Here is a 24,609-nt window from a genome sequence, read left to right as displayed (position 1 = left end):
AAAACAATATTCCAAACCTTAGATACAGTATAAAAACCTCTGCTTCTGCAATAGTAACAGTTCAAAAACAATATATCTCAGCTGATAATAAACAAACAATTGAATAATTGACACAGCTGATTTATGTTGGGTAAATTGGGCCAACAATAGCTGATTCCAGTCTGGCTTAGACTCAGTGGCAGGGGTTATTTTTTCCTATTACATTGACACTTATACAGTAAAAGGAGGACTTTGAGGAGTGATGTTTTTGGACACATAAACAGAAAAAGACAAACACTGTAATGTCTGGATGAGGAAGAGTAAGACCAAGGGGCCCAGGGAGAAGGTGCAGTGAGAGATGCAGTGAGAGGTGCAGTGAGAGATGCAGTGAGAGATGCAGTGAGAGGTGCAGTGAGAGATGCAGTGAGAGGTGCAGTGAGAGGTGCAGTGAGAGGCGCAGTGAGAGATGCAGTGAGAGATGCAGTGAGAGATGCAGTGAGAGGTGCAGTGAGAGGTGCAGTGAGAGGCGCAGTGAGAGATGCAGTGAGAGATGCAGTGAGAGGTGCATTGTGAGATGCAGTGAGAGGTGCAGTGAGAGATGCAGTGAGATGTGCAGTGAGAGATGCAGTGAGAGATGCAGTGAGAGGTGCAGTGAAAGGTGCAGTGAGAGATGCAGTGAGAGGTGCAGTGAGAGATGCAGTGAGATGTGCAGTGAGAGATGCAGTGAGAGATGCAGTGAGAGGTGCAGTGAAAGGTGCATTGTGAGATGCAGTGAGAGGTGCAGTGAGAGGTGCAGTGAGAGGTGCAGTGAGAGATGCAGTGAGAGGTGCAGTGAGAGATGCAGTGAGAGGTGCAGTGAGAGATGCAGTGAGAGATGCAGTGAGAGGAGCAGGGAGAAGAGCAGGCTCAAGGAGAGGGCAAGGTTGAGGTGTAAGAATGTGTGGTGGTGGCATTCCAAGGGCTGGAAGAACAGTAGTCAGTGATGAAATTGTCCATTCATTGACCATGTAATCAACCATGGTCTTTCACTAAGAGAGGCTGGTAAACAGTAAATGAAAAAAAAAACTGATTTGCTTTTTACTGGAATAGCCTGGCAAGATAATAGTGAAGTGAAGTGATCATTGTGAAGATAATTAAACTTTCAAGCATTTATAACATAAACAGACACAATGACATATAAAACCCTTTACTGTTAAAGTTCAGTACACACCAAACTACACACAGATGTGAAAAATGTAAAGCACTGCTACGTGCCTTCTGCTTGTTCAGTGTACAGTGGTGTGTACAGGAGTCACATGTACATTTATATGCACAAATACACTGTATATACAGTATGTATGCACAATTGATCTGAATCTTGAATTGAACTGAATCAATACTGAAGTGACTTGAGCTGAATAATGTCACAATTGGCTTGTTAGAGCTGCTTTACAGCAGAATTTGTCTCGAATTTGTTACCGAAGCTGCTGTGAAAATCCATACTGTAGCTTGTATGTATATATTCAGTATATATATATATATATAGCAAAGCGCAGAAACAATGTAACATGCCAAACATTTACCATCTTGAATAACGCTGTATAAAAATGTAATGATGTTTCATGGAAATGAATGCAGTTTGATAGAGCATGTATGTATATGTATGTGGTTCTCACTCAGTTGGTCTGGAATTTTAGATGAAAATGTGGGTAGCATCATCCTCCCCAATTCTTCACCTTCCTCCACTTCTATGGAAAAAGAACAAACCAAAGATTGGTATGAAAGGATGGAATTATAAATATCATCAACTGTTGTTTATTCAGGGAAAATTGACTGAGCATTAAGCTCTTTTACAGCAATACTCCACATTCATACGGGTGTACATTCAGAAAAATATGGATATAGCAACCACAATAAATAGTGTGTGTTGAAATAGAAACTTTTGTAACATTATAAATGCCTTTACTGTAACTTTTGATGAATTTAATCCATCCTTCGTGAATAAAAGTATTGATTTATTTTATTTATTTCCCCCCAAAAATAACTAACAATTCTTACTGACCCCAAACTTTTGAACAATAGTGTTTAATGTTACAAAAGATTCTATTTCAGATAAATGCTGTTCTTTTGAACTTTCTATTCATCAAAGAATCCTGAAATAAAAATGTAAATAACTATTTGTTGTACTGTAATACTGTAACAATAATACAATTGTTGACAATGATAATAATGAGAAATGTTTCTTGAGCACCGAATCATCAGAATCATGTGACACTGAATACTGGAGTAATGATGGTGAAAATTCAGCTTTGATCACAGAAATAAATTACACTTTATTATATATTCACATAGAAAACAGCTATTTTTAAATCTAATAATATTTCACAATTTTGACTGTTTTATTTTGTATTTGAATCAAATAACAGACTTAGTAAAAAAATCTTACTGATCCAAAAATTTGTCTGTGTGAGGTTTTCTTACTCAGTTGGCCTTGGACTTTGGATGGGGATATAGAAAGCATCATTCTCTCCAATTCTTCATCATCCTCCATTTCTGTAAAACAAAGCATAAAAGCAAAGATGGGAATCATATGTCATCCCACATTTAAATTTTTCAATTCGACCTTATATATACTCAACTGTACTGTCAACAAACCTGGAGGATGAGAGGCAGATGCTGTAAGGCCAGTGGAAGCATGTTCCGCTGAAACACTCTGAAGCTGGCTCTTTTTCTGAGTGAGGTACTGCTGCAGCCGAAACATTTTGCTGCCTGTGACGCACTGTTTCTGGAGGATAAATGCAGCATATCCATCTGCTCTGCTCTCCCAAACATCCCTCCAAGTCTTTTCTGCATTAATCCCAAAGCCAACCAAGTTGTCATCTTCATTCCTCACAGGTGGTGCCACTGATCTTCCAGTTAATTAATTTAGGAGGTCCTCGATTTCCTGTAAGCTTCTACTGTACTCAAGAAATGAAAGTAGGCTGTCCTTTTTGGGACCCTCTGGTTTAAACTGACCGGCTCTCTCCTCCTCCTCCTCAACCTTCTTAGTCAAGAATATGGTATAGCCTACATCATTCTCTAGCAGCCACCGGAATGATTTGTCTTTGTACTTTCCAAACTGAAGCACATACTCTCCAAGCACCTCTTTTCTGTCTGACACATCACCTCCTCTCATGAAGACAACAGAGCGGGCATTCTCCTTGACCTTGTCTTCCCTTTAAGGGGCTGATTTGTCCTGGAGATTGGGGTTGTCTTTGATCCTCTTGGCTTCATCTGAGGGATCTTGTCTCAGATATCCAGTCGGTCCTTTCCTGAAGCACACTTTGATCTTGCCTGGGAAGATCACTTTCACCTGCATCCTGCTGTGCTGTACATATACATTCACAAAGAGCTGATTAGTGTTTATGGTCTGTTGCATTAACACACTTAATTAACGCACTTATATTCTGATTTCAATTATTTTATTTCTTAATAAATAAAACAACAATTAAATTAACCATTTTATTATTAAATAAATATTCATATTAATTTCACAATATCCTCTTTCACACACTATTATTGTGTTTAATTATCTATTTTATCACAATAAAATGTTATTCATATACTATACCATTAAATTGCACACATATTTTTTTGTAATCATTTTTTTTTGTAATTCAAATGTATTATATTTGTGTGTACTATTTATTAATTACATTAAAAGTACTACATCATACTGCACTGTTAACACATAGTTGTAAACATTTTATATGATTGCATAGTAAGAAATCAATGATGAAACATTCACCGTTACAAACAAAGACACTCTTATAAAATAACAGCTGTATTTACAACGAGGAGTTTGGTTTACTGGGTTTCTTAACATCACAATCAATTCAACACAATTAACAATACAATTAACTTAACAGTTAACTTAACTTACGTTACATGATAACAACATGCAATTTAAATGATAAAATATATGAATAATAATGTATATGTGGTCACCTGAGGTAAAATCTGTCTGAAGGTAGTTTAGACTGTACAAAATTGTTGTAAAAAACAAAACAATTTGCTGACAATTCGGTAAACAAATATCTCCGATCGTAAAACGGGTCTCCCCTCCTCCACTGCGAATGATTGATTGACAGATGACACTACGCTTTTAAAGGGGTCATGACATGAGAAACCAAATTTGCCTTGATGTTTTGGTGTATAAGAGATCTATGTACTATTAAAACTTCCTGCAAGTTTCATAGCTTAAGACGTCCTCCCCATTATAAACGAAGCATTTATTTAATCAAGCTCTAAATACAGCTCGTTCTAGATCCATTGTATGAAGTGACGTCACGGTGCGAAGTGACGTACCAGTCGTTTGCATATGACCGCCTCCAGCGCAAGACAACTACGCCTCATTTCGCATCATCGCATGCGTTCTCGTGCAGCGAGTGGGTCTGTTTACAAGATGACTGCGATGCTACGCAGATGTGCTGTTCCTGTTTGAGTCTTTGAATACGCTGCCGAACGATCCAGACGTCAAGGAAAACAGTCGGATGCAGTTTATTTGCAGCATATGCAGCCCGCCAAAGCTTAATTTGAACGGTGAGTGATCAGATGAGTGTGACAGGGCATGTTACTGAAGAACGAGCAGAGAGAGAGAGAGAGAGAGCCCCGGCCGCGCGCGCGCCTTCAAACTCTCTCTCTCTCTCTCTCTCTCTCTCTCTCTCTCTCTCTCTCTCTCTCTCTCTCTCTCACTCCCTCGCGCATTTGAATCAAAATCAATTGAGAATTGACACGATGGTAAAAGATCGGAAGACCGAAGTTTCACGTGGTGGAGCATTGTGTAGTCTACGTGTGATACAAAATGATAAACGTTAATAATTTATGCATAAGCAGCACTGACGTTAGCCAATCATAACAGTGGGCGTTAACACTGAACTCTTAAAGGGAAAACACCTCCAAAACAGACTGTTTGAATCAGAGGTGAGAAACAGGGTGGGAAAAGGTCATAAATCACTATATTTTTAAAGTTTTTTTGTACAAAAAACTATAGTAATACTATAATTGCACCTAAGGGAAAATAATAAAACAAAACAAAAAAACATGTCATGACCCCTTTAAAATTCCCCGCCACCGAAAAGCGAAACAGCGCCAGGAAGTCTACGTGTGGCCAAAGGTATATTGCATCCATTGTGTTGAGCAGTACCATAGAGAATGAATGGGAAAAGTTAAGGGAAGTTAGCTTAACCATTTTCGGCTCCCGCGCGAAAGGTCCTCGGTTCGAAACCGAGCAGAAACAGTGGTTGGATTCTGACAGAAAATTTAAACTGTTTGGCACGCTAGGTGGGTGTAGCGCTCATTTCTTTTATACGCTTTTTAACAAGCGTGCACCTAAAGATTTATGTCTGCAACCTGAAGACGTGTTTCCATAGTGTAGAGGTTATCATGTTCTCCTCACACGCGAAAGGACCCCAATTCGAAACTGGGCGGAAACTGTGGGTGGTTTTTGCAAAAATTTCGTATGCAATTTTCTGTTGAGCAGGTCAGTACAATTGCAGGGATGATTGTGGTTTAATCTCTTTAGAAAAGGACAAAAATAAAACAAATGGCCATTGAGGTTTCCTGTATAGTAATAAAAAATGTTTGGTCTGCCAACAAAATTAACAGCTTTTTGCCATGTTAAAAACTCTGGGCAGTCTATAGCTTCAGTCGCTTTTGAACATGCGCACCCTAGAAGAGGTGGGACTGATGTCCAAATCTAGTTTCCATATTGTAGTGGTTATCACGTTCGCTTTACACGTGAAAGGTCCTCAGTTCAAAATGTTTGGTCTGCCAACAAAATTAGCAGCTTTTTGCCATGTTAAAAACACTAGGCAGTCTATAGTTTCAGTCGCTTTTGAACAAGCGTACCCTAGAAGAGGTGGGACTGACATCCAAATCAAGTTTCCGTAGTGTAGTGGTTATCACGTTCGCCTCACACGTGAAAGGTCCCCAGTTCAAAACTGGGCGGAAACTGTGGGTGGTTTTCGCAAAAATTTCGTATTCGATTTTCTGTTGAGCAGGTCAGTACACTTGCAGAGATGTTTGTGGTTTAATCTCTTTAGAAAAGGACACAAATAAAACAAATGGCCATTGAGGTTTCCTGTACTGTAATAAAAAATGTTTGGTCTGCCAACAAAATTAGCAGCTTTTTGCCATGTTAAAAACACTGGGCAGTCTATAGCTTCAGTCGCTTTTGAACAATCGTACCCTAGAAGAGGTGGGACTGATGTCCAAATCAAGTTTCCGTAGTGTAGTGGTTATCACGTTCGCTTTACACGCGAAAGGTCCTCAGTTCAAAATGTTTGGTCTGCCAACAAAATTAGCAGCTTTATGCCATGTTAAAAAAACTAGGCAGTCTATAGTTTCAGTCGCTTTTGAACAAGCGTACGCTAGAAGAGGTGGGACTGACGTGTCACGGCCGACTCGCAAGCCGCGACAAAGAAGGAGATGACACGTTAAAGTGGTATGGAAAAAGGAATAACATTTATTAAAGTAAAAATAATAAAGTAAGAGAATAGACCAAAACGGGAACAAGACAACAACAAAATGGCACGAGGGGAGAGCGCGCCCCGTCACGCCCGAAGGGAGCTGCTTTTGTTTGCCGGCATCAGATCTAGCACAGGTGTAAACCATCAGTCATCATGACGTCACTCACTCCAACTCCAACCTACAAAACAAGTAACAAAGACAACCGAACCCACACAATATGACCCACACGGGGGTCGTAACAGACGTCCAAACCAAGTTTCCGTAGTGTAGTGGTTATCACGTTCGCTTTACACGCGAAAGGTCCTCAGTTCAAAACTGGGCGGAAACAAGTGGAGGCATTTTAAATATAAATGCTGCAATTCGCTACATAACCCTTACTTTTGAGACAGGTGAAGGCCATCGTACCAAGGAGCTGTAGGCAGACTGCCATGGCGAATGACCTCTGTTCTGTTGTTTGTGGAATTTACAGACTGTCACACTGCTTCCAGGGCAGAAAAAGCACATGCATCTCATCAATAGGTTTCTGTAGTGTAGTGGTCATCACGTTCGCCTAACACGCGAAAGGTCCTCGGTTCGAAACCGAGCAGAAACAGCGGTTGGATTCTGACAGAAACTTTAAACTGTTTGCCACGTAAGGTGGGTGTAGCGCTCATTTCCTTTATACGCTTTTTAACAAGCGTGTACCTAAAGATTTATGTCTGCAACCTGAAGACGTGTTTCCGTAGTGTAGTGATTATCACGTTCGCCTCACATGCGAAAGGTCCCCAGTTCGAAACTGGGCGGAAACTGGTGGTGGTTTCTGCAAGAATTTCGTATGCGATTTTCTGTCGAGCAGGTCAGTACACTTCATTGACCTCTGTTCTGTTGTTTCCGGAATTTACAGACTGTCACACTGCTTGCAGGGCAGATTATGGGAAGGAGCCATCTTCTAAAAAGCACATGCATCTCATCAATAGGTTTCTGTAGTGTAGTGGTCATCACGTTCCCCTAACACGCAAAAGGTATGAAGTGACGTCACGGTGCGAAGTGACGTACCAGTCGTTTGCATATGACCGCCTCCAGCGCAAGACAACTACGCCTCATTTCGCATCATCGCATGCGTTCTCGTGCAGCGAGTGGGTCTGTTTACAAGATGACTGCGATGCTACGCAGATGTGCTGTTCCTGTTTGAGTCTTTGAATACGCTGCCGAACGATCCAGACGTCAAGGAAAACAGTCGGATGCAGTTTATTTGCAGCATATGCAGCCCGCCAAAGCTTAATTTGAACGGTGAGTGATCAGATGAGTGTGACAGGGCATGTTACTGAAGAACGAGCAGAGAGAGAGAGAGAGAGAGCCCCGGCCGCGCGCGCGCCTTCAAACTCTCTCTCTCTCTCTCTCTCTCTCTCTCTCTCTCTCTCTCTCTCTCTCTCACTCCCTCGCGCATTTGAATCAAAATCAATTGAGAATTGACACGATGGTAAAAGATCGGAAGACCGAAGTTTCACGTGGTGGAGCATTGTGTAGTCTACGTGTGATACAAAATGATAAACGTTAATAATTTATGCATAAGCAGCACTGACGTTAGCCAATCATAACAGTGGGCGTTAACACTGAACTCTTAAAGGGAAAACACCTCCAAAACAGACTGTTTGAATCAGAGGTGAGAAACAGGGTGGGAAAAGGTCATAAATCACTATATTTTTAAAGTTTTTTTGTACAAAAAACTATAGTAATACTATAATTGCACCTAAGGGAAAATAATAAAACAAAACAAAAAAACATGTCATGACCCCTTTAAAATTCCCCGCCACCGAAAAGCGAAACAGCGCCAGGAAGTCTACGTGTGGCCAAAGGTATATTGCATCCATTGTGTTGAGCAGTACCATAGAGAATGAATGGGAAAAGTTAAGGGAAGTTAGCTTAACCATTTTCGGCTTCCGCGCGAAAGGTCCTCGGTTCGAAACCGAGCAGAAACAGCGGTTGGATTCTGACAGAAAATGTAAATTGTTTGCCACGCTAGGTGGGTGTAGCGCTCATTTCCTTTTGAGACAGGTGAAGGCCATCGTACCAAGGAGCTGTAGGCAGACTGCCATGCCGAATGACCTCTGTTCTGTTGTTTGTGGAATTTACAGACTGTCACACTGCTTGCAGGGCAGATTATGGGAAGGAGCCATCTTCTAAAAAGCACATGCATCTCATCAATAGGTTTCTGTAGTGTAGTGGTCATCAGTTTGAAACTGGGCGGAAACTGTGGGTGGTTTTTGCAAAAATTTCGTATGCGTTTTTCTTTTGAGCAGGTCAGTACACTTGCAGGGATGTTTGTGGTTTAATCTCTTTAGAAAAGGACAAAAAATAAAACAAATGGCCATTGAGGTTTCCTGTACAGTAATATTTGCAGATTTGCAGATTATGCCATGTTAAAAACACTGGGAAGTCTTCATTCTTCAGCTACTCTGGGCCCTAGAGATGCAAAGAATAGAAATGAACAACGCAGAGATTAGGTTATGCTCTAGAAAGTGTGTCAGCTATGACATTATTTTTTCCTCGGATGTGTTGAATCTCAAGATGGAAAGGTTGTAAGATGAGACTCCATCGCATAAGTCGCTGATTTCGATTTCTCATTCGATTCGAGAAAACCAACGGATTATGATCCGTATAGATGATAATCGGTGCAGCGATTGACCCTAGGTATACCTCAAAATGTTGCACGGCCAACACTAGGGCGAGAGCTTCCGTCTCAATGGTAGAGTATACCTTTTGATGTCGATTAAACTTTTTTGAAAAGTAACTTACAGGATGTAGAACCTTGTTCGAACCCTCCTGTAAGAGAACAGCGCCCGCACCACAAGCACTTGCATCGATTGCAAGGCTAAAAGATTTCTCAAAATCCGGGGCTGTTAAAACAGGGGCACACGCCAGCAATGCTTTACAATTTTCAAAAGCCTGTTGACAGAGCTCAGACCACCGAAAAGTCAACTTTGGACTCAATAAATCGGTAAGAGGTGAGACTACACTGGCAAAATTTTCGCAGAAGCTCCGGTAATATCCCACCATACCGAGAAACCGTCGCAATTCGCGACGAGTGGTGGGTACGGGAAAGTCACAAATGGCTTCGACCTTGGTCTCAATAGGCTTTACACAACTGTTTCCCACGACTTTACCTAAATAGGTAACGGTTGCCTTCACGAATTCCGATTTAGCGAGGTTTATGGTAAGATTACCCTTTGCTAAACGAGAAAACAATTCTTTAATCTAGTTAAGATGTTCAGACCAGGAGGAATTATACAACACCACGTCGTCAAGATATGCCTCACATCCTGACATTCCATAAAGTATACGATTTACGAGACGCTGGAACGTCGCGGGTGCATTTCGCACTCCGAAAGGCATAACCGTATACTGCAGGAAAACATCAGGTGTGACGAAGGTGGATAATTCCTTCGCTCTACTAGTCAAAGGCACCTGCCAATATCCCTTTAAGAGATCGAACTTACTAACATATCGGGCAGAGCCAACATGATCGACGCAGTCATCAACTCGAGGCAAAGGGAAGCAATCCGGCTTAGTAACAGAATTAAGTTTTCGATAATCTGTGCAGAATCGATATGAGCCATCAGATTTATATACTAGAACACAAGGGGAACTCTATGAACTGAAACTAGATTCAGCCAGATCATGAGCAAGTAGATAGTTCACCTCTTGTTTCAGCAAATCTCTTTTAAAAGGATTGACTCGATATGCGTTTTGTTTAATCGGACACGAGGCTCCTACGTCGATATCATGTTCTATGATAGAAGTACGACCAGGAACATCACGGAAAAGAGAGGGAAATGACATCACCAACTCAGTGACATCACTCCTCTCCTCCTCTGTCAGATAAGAAAGATGGGAGGAAAGATTAATAAGAATCTCAGAGTTTATAGTCGTCCGTCGACTTTTTCTCGAGAAAGAAAACTCTCATCCTCATCAACATTCTCCAAAGAATCCTTACTCGGGCTACGAAAGGAAGATGACAATTCGGGAAAAGAATCACAAGAGTTTACCACATTAACAGTAATGGAACGAACAGGAGCTATGTACAATTTCAACAGATTACTGTGACATACTTGTACTTTCTTTCTCTGATCAGGAGTATTCAACAGATAGTTATTATAGAAAAGATCTGAGATCTGACTCACAATCTGAGTTTTAGGTTCTAGAGAAACATCTTCATGCAGCAGCACTTTCCGACAAAGCAGACCATCATCAAGAAAGTACGAAGAAGACTGAGGATCAGAACATTTCTTAGACCCTACTTCAGAGAATAAGGTTTTAAGACTGTCGTCGCTCTGTTGAGCTCTAATCAAATCCTCTCGAAAAATCTGTAACAAAGAAGTCAGAGAACAATCAACATCAGAGAGATCACCATTGGTTTTCTCAGGAGTGGACAGAACCTCTGATGTATCGGTAGATTCATGTCGCAACACTGTCGAATCTTTGTGATCACAAGACAACGAAGAACAGGATTTCAGGTCTCTCTGCTCAGGACATTTGGACACATCAGATCCTGAGTCACCTGTATGAACAGTATAAAAGAAGGTGTCATGCAGTGGAACTTCAACTTCATTTTCAATTAATGGTTTAGCCATTGATTGAGTGACTGCACAAGCTGGAAACAAATCACGAGATTCTCTACAATTTCCAACATCAGATTTCCTAGGTGTAGATGCTATTATGGGTGGAGCTGCCACATCACTCCTTCCCCAAACATTCTCACCAGCTAAATCATTTCCCAAAATGTAATCCCAGGAACTGGAAGTGCAGGACGAACACCAACTACTACTTCACCAGATACAATGGCAGAGGAAAGATGGATTCGATGCAAAGGCACTTCAGTAAACCTCATCTCAAACCCTCGCACTAATACATGAGTTCCAGTAGCGGTTTCAGAAGTCATAGGCAAAATTCCCTCTAAAAGAAACGACTGCGCAGCTCCCGTATCTCGAAGAAGACGTACTGGCACCGTTTCGTTTGAACCAGGCAATGACACATTTCCCTCAATGATAAAGGGTGCATAATCAACAGAAGTTATACACTGATCAACAGATTGATCACTAGAACTAGATGAATGACGATCTTTCTCATCACAAGTGTCAATAATCAATGATGAAGCAGAAACCAAAGCAACATATTTCGACAATCTCTCTTTCTTCTCGAGAGTGAGACAGTCCGATATTTTATGACCAGGCTTCTTACAATAAAAGCAAACCATGTCCCATCAGAGTGCAGGTTTACTAGAATGTTCAGCCACTGTTGTCTTACTATTCCTACTCATCACATAAGACTTTGTCTTAGGTTGAAAGCAAAACTTAGAGTTACTCATATTGTTGGTTTTAAGACCTACTGCACTGAATGACCCATGGGTTAACACAAATTCATCAGCCATGATAGCAGCTTCTGAAAGTGTATTCACCTTGTGTTCAGTGAGATGCCTAGCTACAGCATGAGGAACACAATGTTTAAACTCCTCTAAGAGCACGAATTCTCTTAATTGCTCCTTAGTTGTAACTTTCATTGAAATGCTCCAACGATCAAATAGGTCCTCTTTCCCTCTTGCAAATTCAACATAAGTACATTCATCAGCTTTACTCAAATTCCTAAATTTTTACAATATGCCTCAGGCACAAGTTCATATGCATGCAACACAGCAAATTTCACCACATCATACTCACCAATCCGTTCCAGTGAGAGTGCAGAATAAACTTATTGAGCTTTACCTGTAAACACACACTGCAACAATAAAGTCCAAAAGCTTTTCGGCCATTTCATGGACAAAGCAACACGTTCAAAATGATATAAATATTTATCCACTTCCTTTTCAGAAAATGGCGGCACTAATCTTATATTCCTGTGAACGTCAAATACAGGTTCACCTGCATTCGCATGCCATTGTGGAACAGGAGGCACATTCGCTTGTGAACCTTCAGCTGTCTATGCTGCTAATTCTAACTCCAACTTTTTTATCTGAAACGTTCCCTCTCTAACTGAAATGTTCTCTCTTCACGTTCCCTCTCTAACTCAAGCTCCATTTTCCGCATAGCTAACTGTTGATTTAATTTTCTCTCTTCAAATTCTCTCTCTACCGCTCGCTCTTTCATAGCGCGATCATCACGTTCTGCACAAATTTCGCGGCATCTAAACACAGTTGCTTCTCTTGCAAAGACAACTCTGGAAATTTTGTCTCACTTTCACTATAAACCTCAACAGGAGTAGACACAAATGATTCACTCGGAGTGATTAACTCAGTGTTTACCTCTATAACTCCTCTATCAACAAGTGACCGCTTCAGAGTAGTCACCATAGTCTCCTTCAGCCTCTTCTCTTGAGAAGTAAAATCAACACTCAAGCGTTCGGCGATTTGCACCAACTGCTCCTTTGTACAACTCTCAAGCAAAGCTTCTGATGGACACGCAAAGGAATCCTCGACCACCGAAGACATTTTGTTCGTATGTTTTATACACAATAAGACAAACGAAACTACTAGCTAACACACGTGAGACGCTGTTCACTCGAAATACAATTCCCATAAGCCACTGCTTCAAAAAGGAACTACGTCACCGTATTACACAATCTCATTCACAAAAATGTCCAAAGACTTCCCACAAGTCAAAACACAGTGTAAGCGCAAAATAAACTGCACTATACGCGCAAACGCAACGATTTAACTTTTTTTATTTTTGTAGAATGGATTTACCATTTATAATATAAGAGAACTCCAGCTCCTAACTCAGAAAAACACTAACTAAATCTTACCTAGTCTTCAGAGATGTACCGGGCTCGAGGCGACATTAAACGCTGAACTCTGCAACTATCAGTCAAACTGAAAGTCCGGAAGCCTACCCCCTACAGAGATTTAATCTCCACCCAGGATAACCTCCAAAAACAAGAAAGGCAAAATAACAAAACAAAACAACAAACAGTGCTCCGTCGGAAGGATTGTATTCACAATACAGCTGGAAACACTCTAATTCACCAGAGTTCTCATTTATAAAGGTAACCATTCACAAAAACATACACAGATACAACCCATACTTACCAACGTTTCCTACCCCGATAGGATCGCGGACGAGACTCCCAATTTATGTTACGGCCAGCTCGTTTCGGCCATTAATAAAGTAAACAAGTACACCAAAATGACTTGCAAGATTTTATTTGTCCTCAAAAATCACAATTAACTAAATATAACAAAGTCTAGGGTTTCAAATCAAAAGGGGAAAAATCATAATCCAGTTGGGGAGTAAAAGAAGGCTAGTATGGGCTGTAAATCAAAGGTTCGAATGACTTCGCCAGAGGCTGTCAATCCTCTGGACGAAAGTGAAGAGAAGATGTTCAATCCACTGTTTTATCCTCTTCATAATTAAGGATAATGAGGAAGCAGGGGTGTGCGATCTCCCAAGCTCTCTCTGAGCAAAACCGTCACCAACAGTCGAGCAAGCGGAACGCAGGGTCGTAACACAACAAAATTAGCGACTTTTTGCCAGGTTAAAAACACTGGGCAGTCTATAGTTTCAGTCGCTTTTGAACAAGCGTAACCTAGAAGAGGTGGGACTGACGTTCCACTCAAGTTTCCGTAGTGTAGTGCACTAAAGTGTTGCTTTAAAAGCCATGTACTTCAGGTCAGTGTTACTTTAATGTTTGGTTAATTCTAGCATGAACTGAATTGCAGTGCTTTGTCAACATTACTGCATTTCTGGATAAACTTGCCAGAGGGTTAAAGACTCTAGCTTGAGCCCGCAGCCAAAGGTTAGGTTTGTCAGAAGTGGGATTCGAACCCACGCCTCCAGGGGAGACTGCGAACTGAACGCAGCGCCTTAGACCGCTCGGCCATCCTGACTTGATGGCTAGTGGTGAGCAGCATTTTTGCAGGTGATCTACAATATAGGGCTTCACCGCCCACCCGAGTCAGAGCACATGCCTCGTTGGCGCAGTTAGGCAGCGCGTCAGTCTCATAATCTGAAGGTCGTGAGTTCGAGCCTCACACGGGGCAGAATGGTGCTTTTTGATACACGGGACCGTGTAAATAAAGGAGCTGCTTTCTGTATTCCCTTTTATGCCTTTGTCCATTTCTTCATATGCACTGTAATTGAAATCCAGTGTTTTTTTAAGACTAATGTTGAACAAATGCAGTAATAGTATTACTCTCATATTCATGTCATATGTGTCAGTGTTGTTACAATGTTTTGTTAAGGCTTATATCATTCTTTCATTCTAATGGCATGTCTTGTTAAAGCTATTGTAATGTTTTACATGACATTCCTTGAATCTTGTGTCATGACACTCCACCCCATGCCCCCAAACCCATGACATTTCATTCCAAGAAATTTCCAAGAATCCTTGCCATGAAATTCTACTACATCTTCTTCCGGTAAACATCACAACATGTTATTTCGTGAAATTCAGTTGAATCCGATTCAATCAACATGTCCATTTTTTCTGAAATGTCATGACTTGAAATTCCAAGTGCCATAGAATCCCATACATTGCACTGAAGTGTTACTTTAAAGGTCATGTACTGCAGGTCAGTGTTACTTTAATGTTTGGTTTATTCTAGCATGAACTGAATTGCAGTGCTTTGTCAACATTACTGCTTTTCTTGATAAACTTGCCAGAGGGTTAAAGACTCTATCTTGGGCCCGCAGCCAAATGTTGGTTTGTCAGAAGTGGGATTCGAACCCACGCCTCCAGGGGAGACTGCGACCTGAACGCAGCGCCTTAGACCGCTCGGCCATCCTGACATGACGGCCAGTGGTGAGCAGCATTTTTGCACCTACACGGAATGGCAGATGATCTAGAATCTAGGGCTTCACCGCTTACCCGAGTCAGAGCACATGCCTCGTTGGCGCAGTTAGGCAGCGCGTCAGTCTCATAATCTGAAGGTCGTGAGTTCGAGCCTCACACGGGGCAGAATGGTGCTTTTTGATACACGGGACCGTGTAAATAAAGGAGCTGCTTTCTGTATTCCCTTTTATGCCTTTGTCCATTTCTTCATATGCACTGTAATTGAAATCCAGTGTTTTTTTAAGACTAATGTTGAACAAATGCAGTAATAGTATTACTCTCATATTCATGTCATATGTGTCAGTGTTGTTACAATGTTTTGTTAAGGCTTATATCATTCTTTCATTCTAATGGCATGTCTTGTTAATGCTAATGTAATTTTTTACATGACATTCCTTGAATCTTGTGTCATGACACTCCACCCCATGCCCCCAAACCCATGACATTTCATTCCAAGAAATTTCCAAGAATCCTTGCCATGCAATTCTACTGCATCTTCTTCCGGTAAACATCACAACATGTTATTTCGTGAAATTCAGTTGAATCCGATTCAATCAACATGTCCATTTTTTCTGAAATGTCATGACTTGAAATTCCAAGTGCCATAGAATCCCATACATTGCACTGAAGTGTTACTTTAAAGGTCATGTACTGCAGGTCAGTGTTACTTTAATGTTTGGTTTATTCTAGCATGAACTGAATTGCAGTGCTTTGTCAACATTACTGCATTTCTTGATAAACTTGCCAGAGGGTTAAAGACTCTATCTTGGGCCCGCAGCCAAATGTTGGTTTGTCAGAAGTGGGATTCGAACCCACGCCTCCAGGGGAGACTGCGACCTGAACGCAGCGCCTTAGACCGCTCGGCCATCCTGACATGACGGCCAGTGGTGAGCAGCATTTTTGCACCTACACGGAATGGCAGATGATCTAGAATCTAGGGCTTCACCGCTTACCCGAGTCAGAGAACATGCCTCGTTGCCGCAGTTAGGCAGCGCGTCAGTCTCATAATCTGAAGGTCGTGAGTTCGAGCCTCACACGGGGCAGAATGGTGCTTTTTGATACACGGGACCGTGTAAATAAAGGAGCTGCTTTCTGTATTCCCTTTTATGCCTTTGTCCATTTCTTCATATGCACTGTAATTGAAATCCAGTGTTTTTTTAAGACTAATGTTGAACAAATGCAGTAATAGTATTACTCTCATATTCATGTCATATGTGTCAGTGTTGTTACAATGTTTTGTTAAGGCTTATATCATTCTTTCATTCTAATGGCATGTCTTGTTAATGCTAATGTAATTTTTTACATGACATTCCTTGAATCTTGTGTCATGACACTCCACCCCATGCCCCCAAACCCATGACATTTCATTCCAAGAAATTTCCAAGAATCCTTGCCATGAAATTCTACTGCATCTTCTTCCGGTAAACATCACAACATGTTATTTCGTGAAATTCAGTTGAATCCGATTCAATCAACATGTCCATTTTTTCTGAAATGTCATGACTTGAAATTCCAAGTGCCATAGAATCCCATACATTGTACTAAAGTGTTACTTTAAAGGTCATATACTGCAGGTCAGTGTTACTTTAATGTTTGGTTTATTCTAGCATGAACTGATTTGCAGTGCTTTGTCAACATTACTGCATTTCTTGATAAACTTGCCAGAGGGTGAAAGACTCTAGCTTGGGCCCGCAGCCAAAGGTTAGGTTTGTCAGAAGTGGGATTCGAACCCACGCCTCCAGGGGAGACTGCGACCTGAACGCAGCGCCTTAGACCGCTCGGCCATCCTGACATGACGGCCAGTGGTGAGCAGCATTTTTGCACGTACACGGAATGGCAGATGATCTAGAATCTAGAGCTTCACCGCTTACCCGAGTCAGAGCACATGCCTTGTTGGCGCAGTTAGGCAGCGCGTCAGTCTCATAATCTGAAGGTCGTGAGTTCGAGCCTCACACGGGGCAGAATGGTGCTTTTTGATACACGGGACCGTGTAAATAAAGGAGCTGCTTTCTGTATTCCCTTTTATGCCTTTGTCCATTTCTTCATATGCACTGTAATTGAAATCCAGTGTTTTTTTAAGACTAATGTTGAACAAATGCAGTAATAGTATTACTCTCATATTCATGTCATATGTGTCAGTGTTGTTACAATGTTTTGTTAAGGCTTATATCATTCTTTCATTCTAATGGCATGTCTTGTTAATGCTAATGTAATTTTTTACATGACATTCCTTGAATCTTGTGTCATGACACTCCACCCCATGCCCCCAAACCCATGACATTTCATTCCAAGAAATTTCCAAGAATCCTTGCCATGAAATTCTACTGCATCTTCTTCCGGTAAACATCACAACATGTTATTTCGTGAAATTCAGTTGAATCCGATTCAATCAACATGTCCATTTTTTCTGAAATGTCATGACTTGAAATTCCAAGTGCCATAGAATCCCATACATTGCACTAAAGTGTTACTTTAAAGGTCATGTACTGCAGGTCAGTGTTACTTTAATGTTTGGTTAATTCTAGCATGAACTGATTTGCAGTGCTTTGTCAACATTACTGCATTTCTTGATAAACTTGCCAGAGGGTTAAAGACTCTAGCTTGGGCCCGCAGCCAAAGGTTAGGTTTGTCAGAAGTGGGATTCGAACCCACGCCTCCAGGGGAGACTGCGACCTGAACGCAGCGCCTTAGACCGCTCGGACATCCTGACATGACAGCCAGTGGTGAGCAGCATTTTTGAACCTACACGGAATGGCAGATGATCTAGAATCTAGGGCTTCACCGCTTACCCGAGTCAGAGCACATGCCTCGTTGGCGCAGTTAGGCAGCGCGTCAGTCTCATAATCTGAAGGTCGTGAGTTTGAGCCTCACACGGGGCAGAATGGTGCTTTTTGATACACGGGACCGTGTAAATAAAGGAGCTGCTTTCTGTATTCCCTTTTATGCCTTTGTCCATTTCTTCATATGCACTGTAATTGAAATCCAGTGTTTTTTTAAGACTAATGTTGAACAAATGCAGTAATAGTATTACTCTCATATTCATGTCATATGTGTCAGTGTTGTTACAATGTTTTGTTAAGGCTTATATCATTCTTTCATTCTAATGGCATGTCTTGTTAATGCTAATGTAATTTTTTACATGACATTCCTTGAATCTTGTGTCATGACACTCCACCCCATGCCCCCAAACCCATGACATTTCATTCCAAGAAATTTCCAAGAATCCTTGCCATGAAATTCTACTGCATCTTCTTCCGGTAAACATCACAACATGTTATTTCGTGAAATTCATTTGAATCCGATTCAATCAACATGTCCATTTTTTCTGAAATGTCATGACTTGAAATTCCAAGTGCCATAGAATCCCATACATTGTACTAAAGTGTTACTTTAAAGGTCATGTACTGCAGGTCAGTGTTACTTTAATGTTTGGTTTATTCTAGCATGAACTGATTTGCAGTGCTTTGTCAACATTACTGCATTTCTTGATAAACTTGCCAGAGGGTTAAAGACTCTAGCTTGGGCCCACAGCCAAAGGTTAGGTTTGTCAGAAGTGGGATTCGAACCCACGCCTCCAGGGGAGACTGCGACCTGAACGCAGCGCCTTAGACCGCTCGGCCATCCTGACATGACGGCCAGTGGTGAGCAGCATTTTTGGACGTACACGGAATGGCAGATGATCTAGAATCTAGAGCTTCACCGCTTACCCGAGTCAGAGCACATGCCTCGTTGGCGCAGTTAGGCAGCGCGTCAGTCTCATAATCTGAAGGTCGAGAGTTCGAGCCTCACACGGGGCAGAATGGTGCTTTTTGATACACGGGACCGTGTAAATAAAGGAGCTGCTTTCTGTATTCCCTTTTATGCCTTTGTCCATTTCTTCATATGCACTGTAATTGAAATCCAGTGTTTTTTTAAGACTAATGTTGAACAAATGCAGTAATAGTATCACTCTCATATTCATGTCATATGTGTCAGTGTTGTTACAATGTTTTGTTAAGGCTTATATCATTCTTTCATTCTAATGGCATGTCTTGTTAATGCTAATGTAATTTTTTACATGACATTCCTTGAATCTTGTGTCATGACACTCCACCCCATGCCCCCAAACCCATGACATTTCATTCCAAGAAATTTCCAAGAATCCTTGCCATGAAATTCTACTGCATCTTCTTCCGGTAAACATCACAACATGTTATTTCGTGAAATTCAGTTGAATCCGATTCAATCAACATGTCCATTTTTTCTGAAATGTCATGACTTGAAATTCCAAGTGCCATAGAATCCCATACATTGCACTAAAGTGTTACTTTAAAGGTCATGTACTGCAGGTCAGTGTTACTTTAATGTTTGGTTTATTCTAGCATGAACTGATTTGCAGTGCTTTGTCAACATTACTGCATTTCTTGATAAACTTGCCAGAGGGTTAAAGACTCTAGCTTGGGCCCGCAGCCAAAGGTTAGGTTTGTCAGAAGTGGATTCGAACCCACGCCTCCAGGGGAGACTGCGACCTGAACGCAGCGCCTTAGACCGCTCGGCCATCCTGACATGACAGCCAGTGGTGAGCAGCATTTTTGAATCTAGGGCTTCACCGCTTACCCGAGTCAGAGAACATGCCTCGTTGGCGCAGTTAGGCAGCGCGTCAGTCTCATAATCTGAAGGTCGTGAGTTCGAGCCTCACACGGGGCAGAATGGTGCTTTTTGATACACGGGACCGTGTAAATAAAGGAGCTGCTTTCTGTATTCCCTTTTATGCCTTTGTCCATTTCTTCATATGCACTGTAATTGAAATCCAGTGTTTTTTTAAGACTAATGTTGAACAAATGCAGTAATAGTATTACTCTCATATTCATGTCATATGTGTCAGTGTTGTTACAATGTTTTGTTAAGGCTTATATCATTCTTTCATTCTAATGGCATGTCTTGTTAATGCTAATGTAATTTTTTACATGACATTCCTTGAATCTTGTGTCATGACACTCCACCCCATGCCCCCAAACCCATGACATTTCATTCCAAGAAATTTCCAAGAATCCTTGCCATGAAATTCTACTGCATCTTCTTCCGGTAAACATCACAACATGTTATTTCGTGAAATTCAGTTGAATCCGATTCAATCAACATGTCCATTTTTTCTGAAATGTCATGACTTGAAATTCCAAGTGCCATAGAATCCCATACATTGCACTAAAGTGTTACTTTAAAGGTCATGTACTGCAGGTCAGTGTTACTTTAATGTTTGGTTTATTCTAGCATGAACTGATTTGCAGTGCTTTGTCAACATTACTGCATTTCTTGATAAACTTGCCAGAGGGTTAAAGACTCTAGCTTGGGCCCGCAGCCAAAGGTTAGGTTTGTCAGAAGTGAGATTCGAACCCACGCCTCCAGGGGAGACTGCGACCTGAACGCAGCGCCTTAGACCGCTCGGCCATCCTGACATGACGGCCAGTTGTGAGCAGCATTTTTGCACCTACACGGAATGGCAGATGATCTAGAATCTAGGGCTTCACCGCTTACCCGAGTCAGAGCACATGCCTCGTTGGCGCAGTTAGGCAGCGCGTCAGTCTCATAATCTTAAGGTCGTGAGTTCGAGCCTCACACGGGGCAGAATGGTGCTTTTTGATACACGGGACCGTGTAAATAAAGGAGCTGCTTTCTGTATTCCCTTTTATGCCTTTGTCCATTTCTTCATATGCACTGTAATTGAAATCCAGTGTTTTTTTAAGACTAATGTTGAACAAATGCAGTAATAGTATTACTCTCATATTCATGTCATATGTGTCAGTGTTGTTACAATGTTTTGTTAAGGCTTATATCATTCTTTCATTCTAATGGCATGTCTTGTTAATGCTAATGTAATTTTTTACATGACATTCCTTGAATCTTGTGTCATGACACTCCACCCCATGCCCCCAAACCCATGACATTTCATTCCAAGAAATTTCCAAGAATCCTTGCCATGAAATTCTACTGCATCTTCTTCCGGTAAACATCACAACATGTTATTTCGTGAAATTCAGTTGAATCCGATTCAATCAACATGTCCATTTTTTCTGAAATGTCATGACTTGAAATTCCAAGTGCCATAGAATCCCATACATTGCACTAAAGTGTTACTTTAAAGGTCATGTACTGCAGGTCAGTGTTACTTTAATGTTTGGTTTATTCTAGCATGAACTGATTTGCAGTGCTTTGTCAACATTACTGCATTTCTTGATAAACTTGCCAGAGGGTTAAAGACTCTAGCTTGGGCCCGCAGCCAAAGGTTAGGTTTGTCAGAAGTGAGATTCGAACCCACGCCTCCAGGGGAGACTGCGACCTGAACGCAGCGCCTTAGACCGCTCGGCCATCCTGACAAGACGGCCAGTTGTGAGCAGCATTTTTGCACCTACACGGAATGGCAGATGATCTAGAATCTAGGGCTTCACCGCTTACCCGAGTCAGAGCACATGCCTCGTTGACGCAGTTAGGCAGCGCGTCAGTCTCATAATCTGAAGGTCGTGAGTTCGAGCCTCACACGGGGCAGAATGGTGCTTTTTGATACACGGGACCGTGTAAATAAAGGAGCTGCTTTCTGTATTCCCTTTTATGCCTTTGTCCATTTCTTCATATGCACTGTAATTGAAATCCAGTGTTTTTTTAAGACTAATGTTGAACAAATGCAGTAATAGTATTACTCTCATATTCATGTCATATGTGTCAGTGTTGTTACAATGTTTTGTTAAGGCTTATATCATTCTTTCATTCTAATGGCATGTCTTGTTAATGCTAATGTAATTTTTTACATGACATTCCTTGAATCTTGTGTCATGACACTCCACCCCATGCCCCCAAACCCATGACATTTCATTCCAAGAAATTTCCAAGAATCCTTGCCATGAAATTCTACTGCATCTTCTTCCGGTAAACATCACAACATGTTATTTCGTGAAATTCAGTTGAATCCGATTCAATCAACATGTCCATTTTTTCTGAAATGTCATGACTTGAAATTCCAAGTGCCATAGAATCCCATACATTGCACTAAAGTGTTACTTTAAAGGTCATGTACTGCAGGTCAGTGTTACTTTAATGTTTGGTTTATTCTAGCATGAACTGATTTGCAGTGCTTTGTCAACATTACTGCATTTCTTGATAAACTTGCCAGAGGGTTAAAGACTCTAGCTTGGGCCCGCAGCCAAAGGTTAGGTTTGTCAGAAGTGAGATTCGAACCCACGCCTCCAGGGGAGACTGCAACCTGAACGCAGCGCCTTAGACCGCTCGGCCATCCTGACATGACGGCCAGTGGTGAGCAGCATTTTTGCCCCTACACGGAATGGCAGATGATCTAGAATCTAGAGCTTCACCGCTTACCCGAGTCAGAGCACATGCCTCGTTGGCGCAGTTAAGCAGCGCGTCAGTCTCATAATCTGAAGGTCGAGAGTTCGAGCCTCACACGGGGCAGAATGGTGCTTTTTGATACACGGGACCGTGTAAATAAAGGAGCTGCTTTCTGTATTCCCTTTTATGCCTTTGTCCATTTCTTCATATGCACTGTAATTGAAATCCAGTGTTTTTTTAAGACTAATGTTGAACAAATGCAGTAATAGTATTACTCTCATATTCATGTCATATGTGTCAGTGTTGTTACAATGTTTTGTTAAGGCTTATATCATTCTTTCATTCTAATGGCATGTCTTGTTAATGCTAATGTAATTTTTTACATGACATTCCTTGAATCTTGTGTCATGACACTCCACCCCATGCCCCCAAACCCATGACATTTCATTCCAAGAAATTTCCAAGAATCCTTGCCATGAAATTCTACTGCATCTTCTTCCGGTAAACATCACAACATGTTATTTCGTGAAATTCAGTTGAATCCGATTCAATCAACATGTCCATTTTTTCTGAAATGTCATGACTTGAAATTCCAAGTGCCATAGAATCCCATACATTGCACTAAAGTGTTACTTTAAAGGTCATGTACTGCAGGTCAGTGTTACTTTAATGTTTGGTTTATTCTAGCATGAACTGATTTGCAGTGCTTTGTCAACATTACTGCATTTCTTGATAAACTTGCCAGAGGGTTAAAGACTCTAGCTTGGGCCCGCAGCCAAAGGTTAGGTTTGTCAGAAGTGGGATTCGAACCCACGCCTCCAGGGGAGACTGCGACCTGAACGCAGCGCCTTAGACCGCTCGGCCATCCTGACATGACGGCCAGTGGTGAGCAGCATTTTTGCCCCTACACGGAATGGCAGATGATCTAGAATCTAGAGCTTCACCGCTTACCCGAGTCAGAGCACATGCCTCGTTGGCGCAGTTAGGCAGCGCGTCAGTCTCATAATCTGAAGGTCGAGAGTTCGAGCCTCACACGGGGCAGAATGGTGCTTTTTGATACACGGGACCGTGTAAATAAAGGAGCTGCTTTCTGTATTCCCTTTTATGCCTTTGTCCATTTCTTCATATGCACTGTAATTGAAATCCAGTGTTTTTTTAAGACTAATGTTGAACAAATGCAGTAATAGTATTACTCTCATATTCATGTCATATGTGTCAGTGTTGTTACAATGTTTTGTTAAGGCTTATATCATTCTTTCATTCTAATGGCATGTCTTGTTAATGCTAATGTAATTTTTTACATGACATTCCTTGAATCTTGTGTCATGACACTCCACCCCATGCCCCCAAACCCATGACATTTCATTCCAAGAAATTTCCAAGAATCCTTGCCATGAAATTCTACTGCATCTTCTTCCGGTAAACATCACAACATGTTATTTCGTGAAATTCAGTTGAATCCGATTCAATCAACATGTCCATTTTTTCTGAAATGTCATGACTTGAAATTCCAAGTGCCATATAATCCCATACATTGCACTAAAGTGTTACTTTAAAGGTCATGTACTGCAGGTCAGTGTTACTTTAATGTTTGGTTTATTCTAGCATGAACTGATTTGCAGTGCTTTGTCAACATTACTGCATTTCTTGATAAACTTGCCAGAGGGTTAAAGACTCTAGCTTGGGCCCGCAGCCAAAGGTTAGGTTTGTCAGAAGTGGGATTCGAACCCACGCCTCCAGGGGAGACTGCGACCTGAACGCAGCGCCTTAGACCGCTCGGCCATCCTGACATGACGGCCAGTGGTGAGCAGCATTTTTGCACGTACACGGAATGGCAGATGATCTAGAATCTAGAGCTTCACCGCTTACCCGAGTCAGAGCACATGCCTTGTTGGCGCAGTTAGGCAGCGCGTCAGTCTCATAATCTGAAGGTTTTGAGTTCGAGCCTCACACGGGGCAGAATGGTGCTTTTTGATACACGGGACCGTGTAAATAAAGGAGCTGCTTTCTGTATTCCCTTTTATG

The 24,609-nt window shown here is 41.5% G+C and overlaps 25 non-coding genes across 25 annotated transcripts; 14 read left to right on the top strand and 11 right to left on the bottom strand.

Annotated features, from left to right (window-relative positions):
• Positions 1–5,879: 5,879 nt before the first annotated feature.
• trnav-cac (transfer RNA valine (anticodon CAC)) lies at positions 5,880–5,952 on the top strand. Its single transcript has one exon. It is a non-coding gene; the product is annotated as a tRNA-Val (tRNA).
• A 771-nt stretch (positions 5,953–6,723) lies between these two features.
• Positions 6,724–6,796, top strand: trnav-uac (transfer RNA valine (anticodon UAC)). Its single transcript has one exon. It is a non-coding gene; the product is annotated as a tRNA-Val (tRNA).
• Positions 6,797–6,987: 191 nt separating this feature from the next.
• Positions 6,988–7,060, top strand: trnav-aac (transfer RNA valine (anticodon AAC)). Its single transcript has one exon. It is a non-coding gene; the product is annotated as a tRNA-Val (tRNA).
• A 123-nt stretch (positions 7,061–7,183) lies between these two features.
• trnav-cac (transfer RNA valine (anticodon CAC)) lies at positions 7,184–7,256 on the top strand. The gene has a single exon. It is a non-coding gene; the product is annotated as a tRNA-Val (tRNA).
• A 6,984-nt stretch (positions 7,257–14,240) lies between these two features.
• On the bottom strand, positions 14,241–14,323 carry trnal-cag (transfer RNA leucine (anticodon CAG)). The gene has a single exon. It is a non-coding gene; the product is annotated as a tRNA-Leu (tRNA).
• A 79-nt stretch (positions 14,324–14,402) lies between these two features.
• trnam-cau (transfer RNA methionine (anticodon CAU)) lies at positions 14,403–14,476 on the top strand. The gene has a single exon. It is a non-coding gene; the product is annotated as a tRNA-Met (tRNA).
• A 665-nt stretch (positions 14,477–15,141) lies between these two features.
• Positions 15,142–15,224, bottom strand: trnal-cag (transfer RNA leucine (anticodon CAG)). The gene has a single exon. It is a non-coding gene; the product is annotated as a tRNA-Leu (tRNA).
• Positions 15,225–15,319: 95 nt separating this feature from the next.
• On the top strand, positions 15,320–15,393 carry trnam-cau (transfer RNA methionine (anticodon CAU)). Its single transcript has one exon. It is a non-coding gene; the product is annotated as a tRNA-Met (tRNA).
• Positions 15,394–16,058: 665 nt separating this feature from the next.
• trnal-cag (transfer RNA leucine (anticodon CAG)) lies at positions 16,059–16,141 on the bottom strand. The gene has a single exon. It is a non-coding gene; the product is annotated as a tRNA-Leu (tRNA).
• A 95-nt stretch (positions 16,142–16,236) lies between these two features.
• trnam-cau (transfer RNA methionine (anticodon CAU)) lies at positions 16,237–16,310 on the top strand. Its single transcript has one exon. It is a non-coding gene; the product is annotated as a tRNA-Met (tRNA).
• A 666-nt stretch (positions 16,311–16,976) lies between these two features.
• trnal-cag (transfer RNA leucine (anticodon CAG)) lies at positions 16,977–17,059 on the bottom strand. Its single transcript has one exon. It is a non-coding gene; the product is annotated as a tRNA-Leu (tRNA).
• A 95-nt stretch (positions 17,060–17,154) lies between these two features.
• trnam-cau (transfer RNA methionine (anticodon CAU)) lies at positions 17,155–17,228 on the top strand. The gene has a single exon. It is a non-coding gene; the product is annotated as a tRNA-Met (tRNA).
• A 666-nt stretch (positions 17,229–17,894) lies between these two features.
• On the bottom strand, positions 17,895–17,977 carry trnal-cag (transfer RNA leucine (anticodon CAG)). The gene has a single exon. It is a non-coding gene; the product is annotated as a tRNA-Leu (tRNA).
• A 95-nt stretch (positions 17,978–18,072) lies between these two features.
• trnam-cau (transfer RNA methionine (anticodon CAU)) lies at positions 18,073–18,146 on the top strand. Its single transcript has one exon. It is a non-coding gene; the product is annotated as a tRNA-Met (tRNA).
• A 666-nt stretch (positions 18,147–18,812) lies between these two features.
• Positions 18,813–18,895, bottom strand: trnal-cag (transfer RNA leucine (anticodon CAG)). Its single transcript has one exon. It is a non-coding gene; the product is annotated as a tRNA-Leu (tRNA).
• A 95-nt stretch (positions 18,896–18,990) lies between these two features.
• trnam-cau (transfer RNA methionine (anticodon CAU)) lies at positions 18,991–19,064 on the top strand. The gene has a single exon. It is a non-coding gene; the product is annotated as a tRNA-Met (tRNA).
• An 815-nt stretch (positions 19,065–19,879) lies between these two features.
• On the top strand, positions 19,880–19,953 carry trnam-cau (transfer RNA methionine (anticodon CAU)). Its single transcript has one exon. It is a non-coding gene; the product is annotated as a tRNA-Met (tRNA).
• Positions 19,954–20,619: 666 nt separating this feature from the next.
• Positions 20,620–20,702, bottom strand: trnal-cag (transfer RNA leucine (anticodon CAG)). Its single transcript has one exon. It is a non-coding gene; the product is annotated as a tRNA-Leu (tRNA).
• A 95-nt stretch (positions 20,703–20,797) lies between these two features.
• trnam-cau (transfer RNA methionine (anticodon CAU)) lies at positions 20,798–20,871 on the top strand. Its single transcript has one exon. It is a non-coding gene; the product is annotated as a tRNA-Met (tRNA).
• Positions 20,872–21,537: 666 nt separating this feature from the next.
• trnal-cag (transfer RNA leucine (anticodon CAG)) lies at positions 21,538–21,620 on the bottom strand. The gene has a single exon. It is a non-coding gene; the product is annotated as a tRNA-Leu (tRNA).
• A 95-nt stretch (positions 21,621–21,715) lies between these two features.
• trnam-cau (transfer RNA methionine (anticodon CAU)) lies at positions 21,716–21,789 on the top strand. The gene has a single exon. It is a non-coding gene; the product is annotated as a tRNA-Met (tRNA).
• Positions 21,790–22,455: 666 nt separating this feature from the next.
• Positions 22,456–22,538, bottom strand: trnal-cag (transfer RNA leucine (anticodon CAG)). Its single transcript has one exon. It is a non-coding gene; the product is annotated as a tRNA-Leu (tRNA).
• Positions 22,539–23,373: 835 nt separating this feature from the next.
• trnal-cag (transfer RNA leucine (anticodon CAG)) lies at positions 23,374–23,456 on the bottom strand. Its single transcript has one exon. It is a non-coding gene; the product is annotated as a tRNA-Leu (tRNA).
• Positions 23,457–23,551: 95 nt separating this feature from the next.
• On the top strand, positions 23,552–23,625 carry trnam-cau (transfer RNA methionine (anticodon CAU)). The gene has a single exon. It is a non-coding gene; the product is annotated as a tRNA-Met (tRNA).
• A 666-nt stretch (positions 23,626–24,291) lies between these two features.
• trnal-cag (transfer RNA leucine (anticodon CAG)) lies at positions 24,292–24,374 on the bottom strand. Its single transcript has one exon. It is a non-coding gene; the product is annotated as a tRNA-Leu (tRNA).
• Between the last annotated feature and the right edge of the window lie 235 nt (positions 24,375–24,609).

The sequence above is a fragment of the Siphateles boraxobius genome, unplaced genomic scaffold, assembly GCF_051911475.1.
Source record: "Siphateles boraxobius isolate OS27281-9 unplaced genomic scaffold, OSU_SipBor_1 6, whole genome shotgun sequence".
NCBI classification, from domain to species: Eukaryota; Metazoa; Chordata; class Actinopteri; order Cypriniformes; family Leuciscidae; genus Siphateles; species Siphateles boraxobius.
This window is presented reverse-complemented; position numbering and strand designations above follow the sequence as displayed.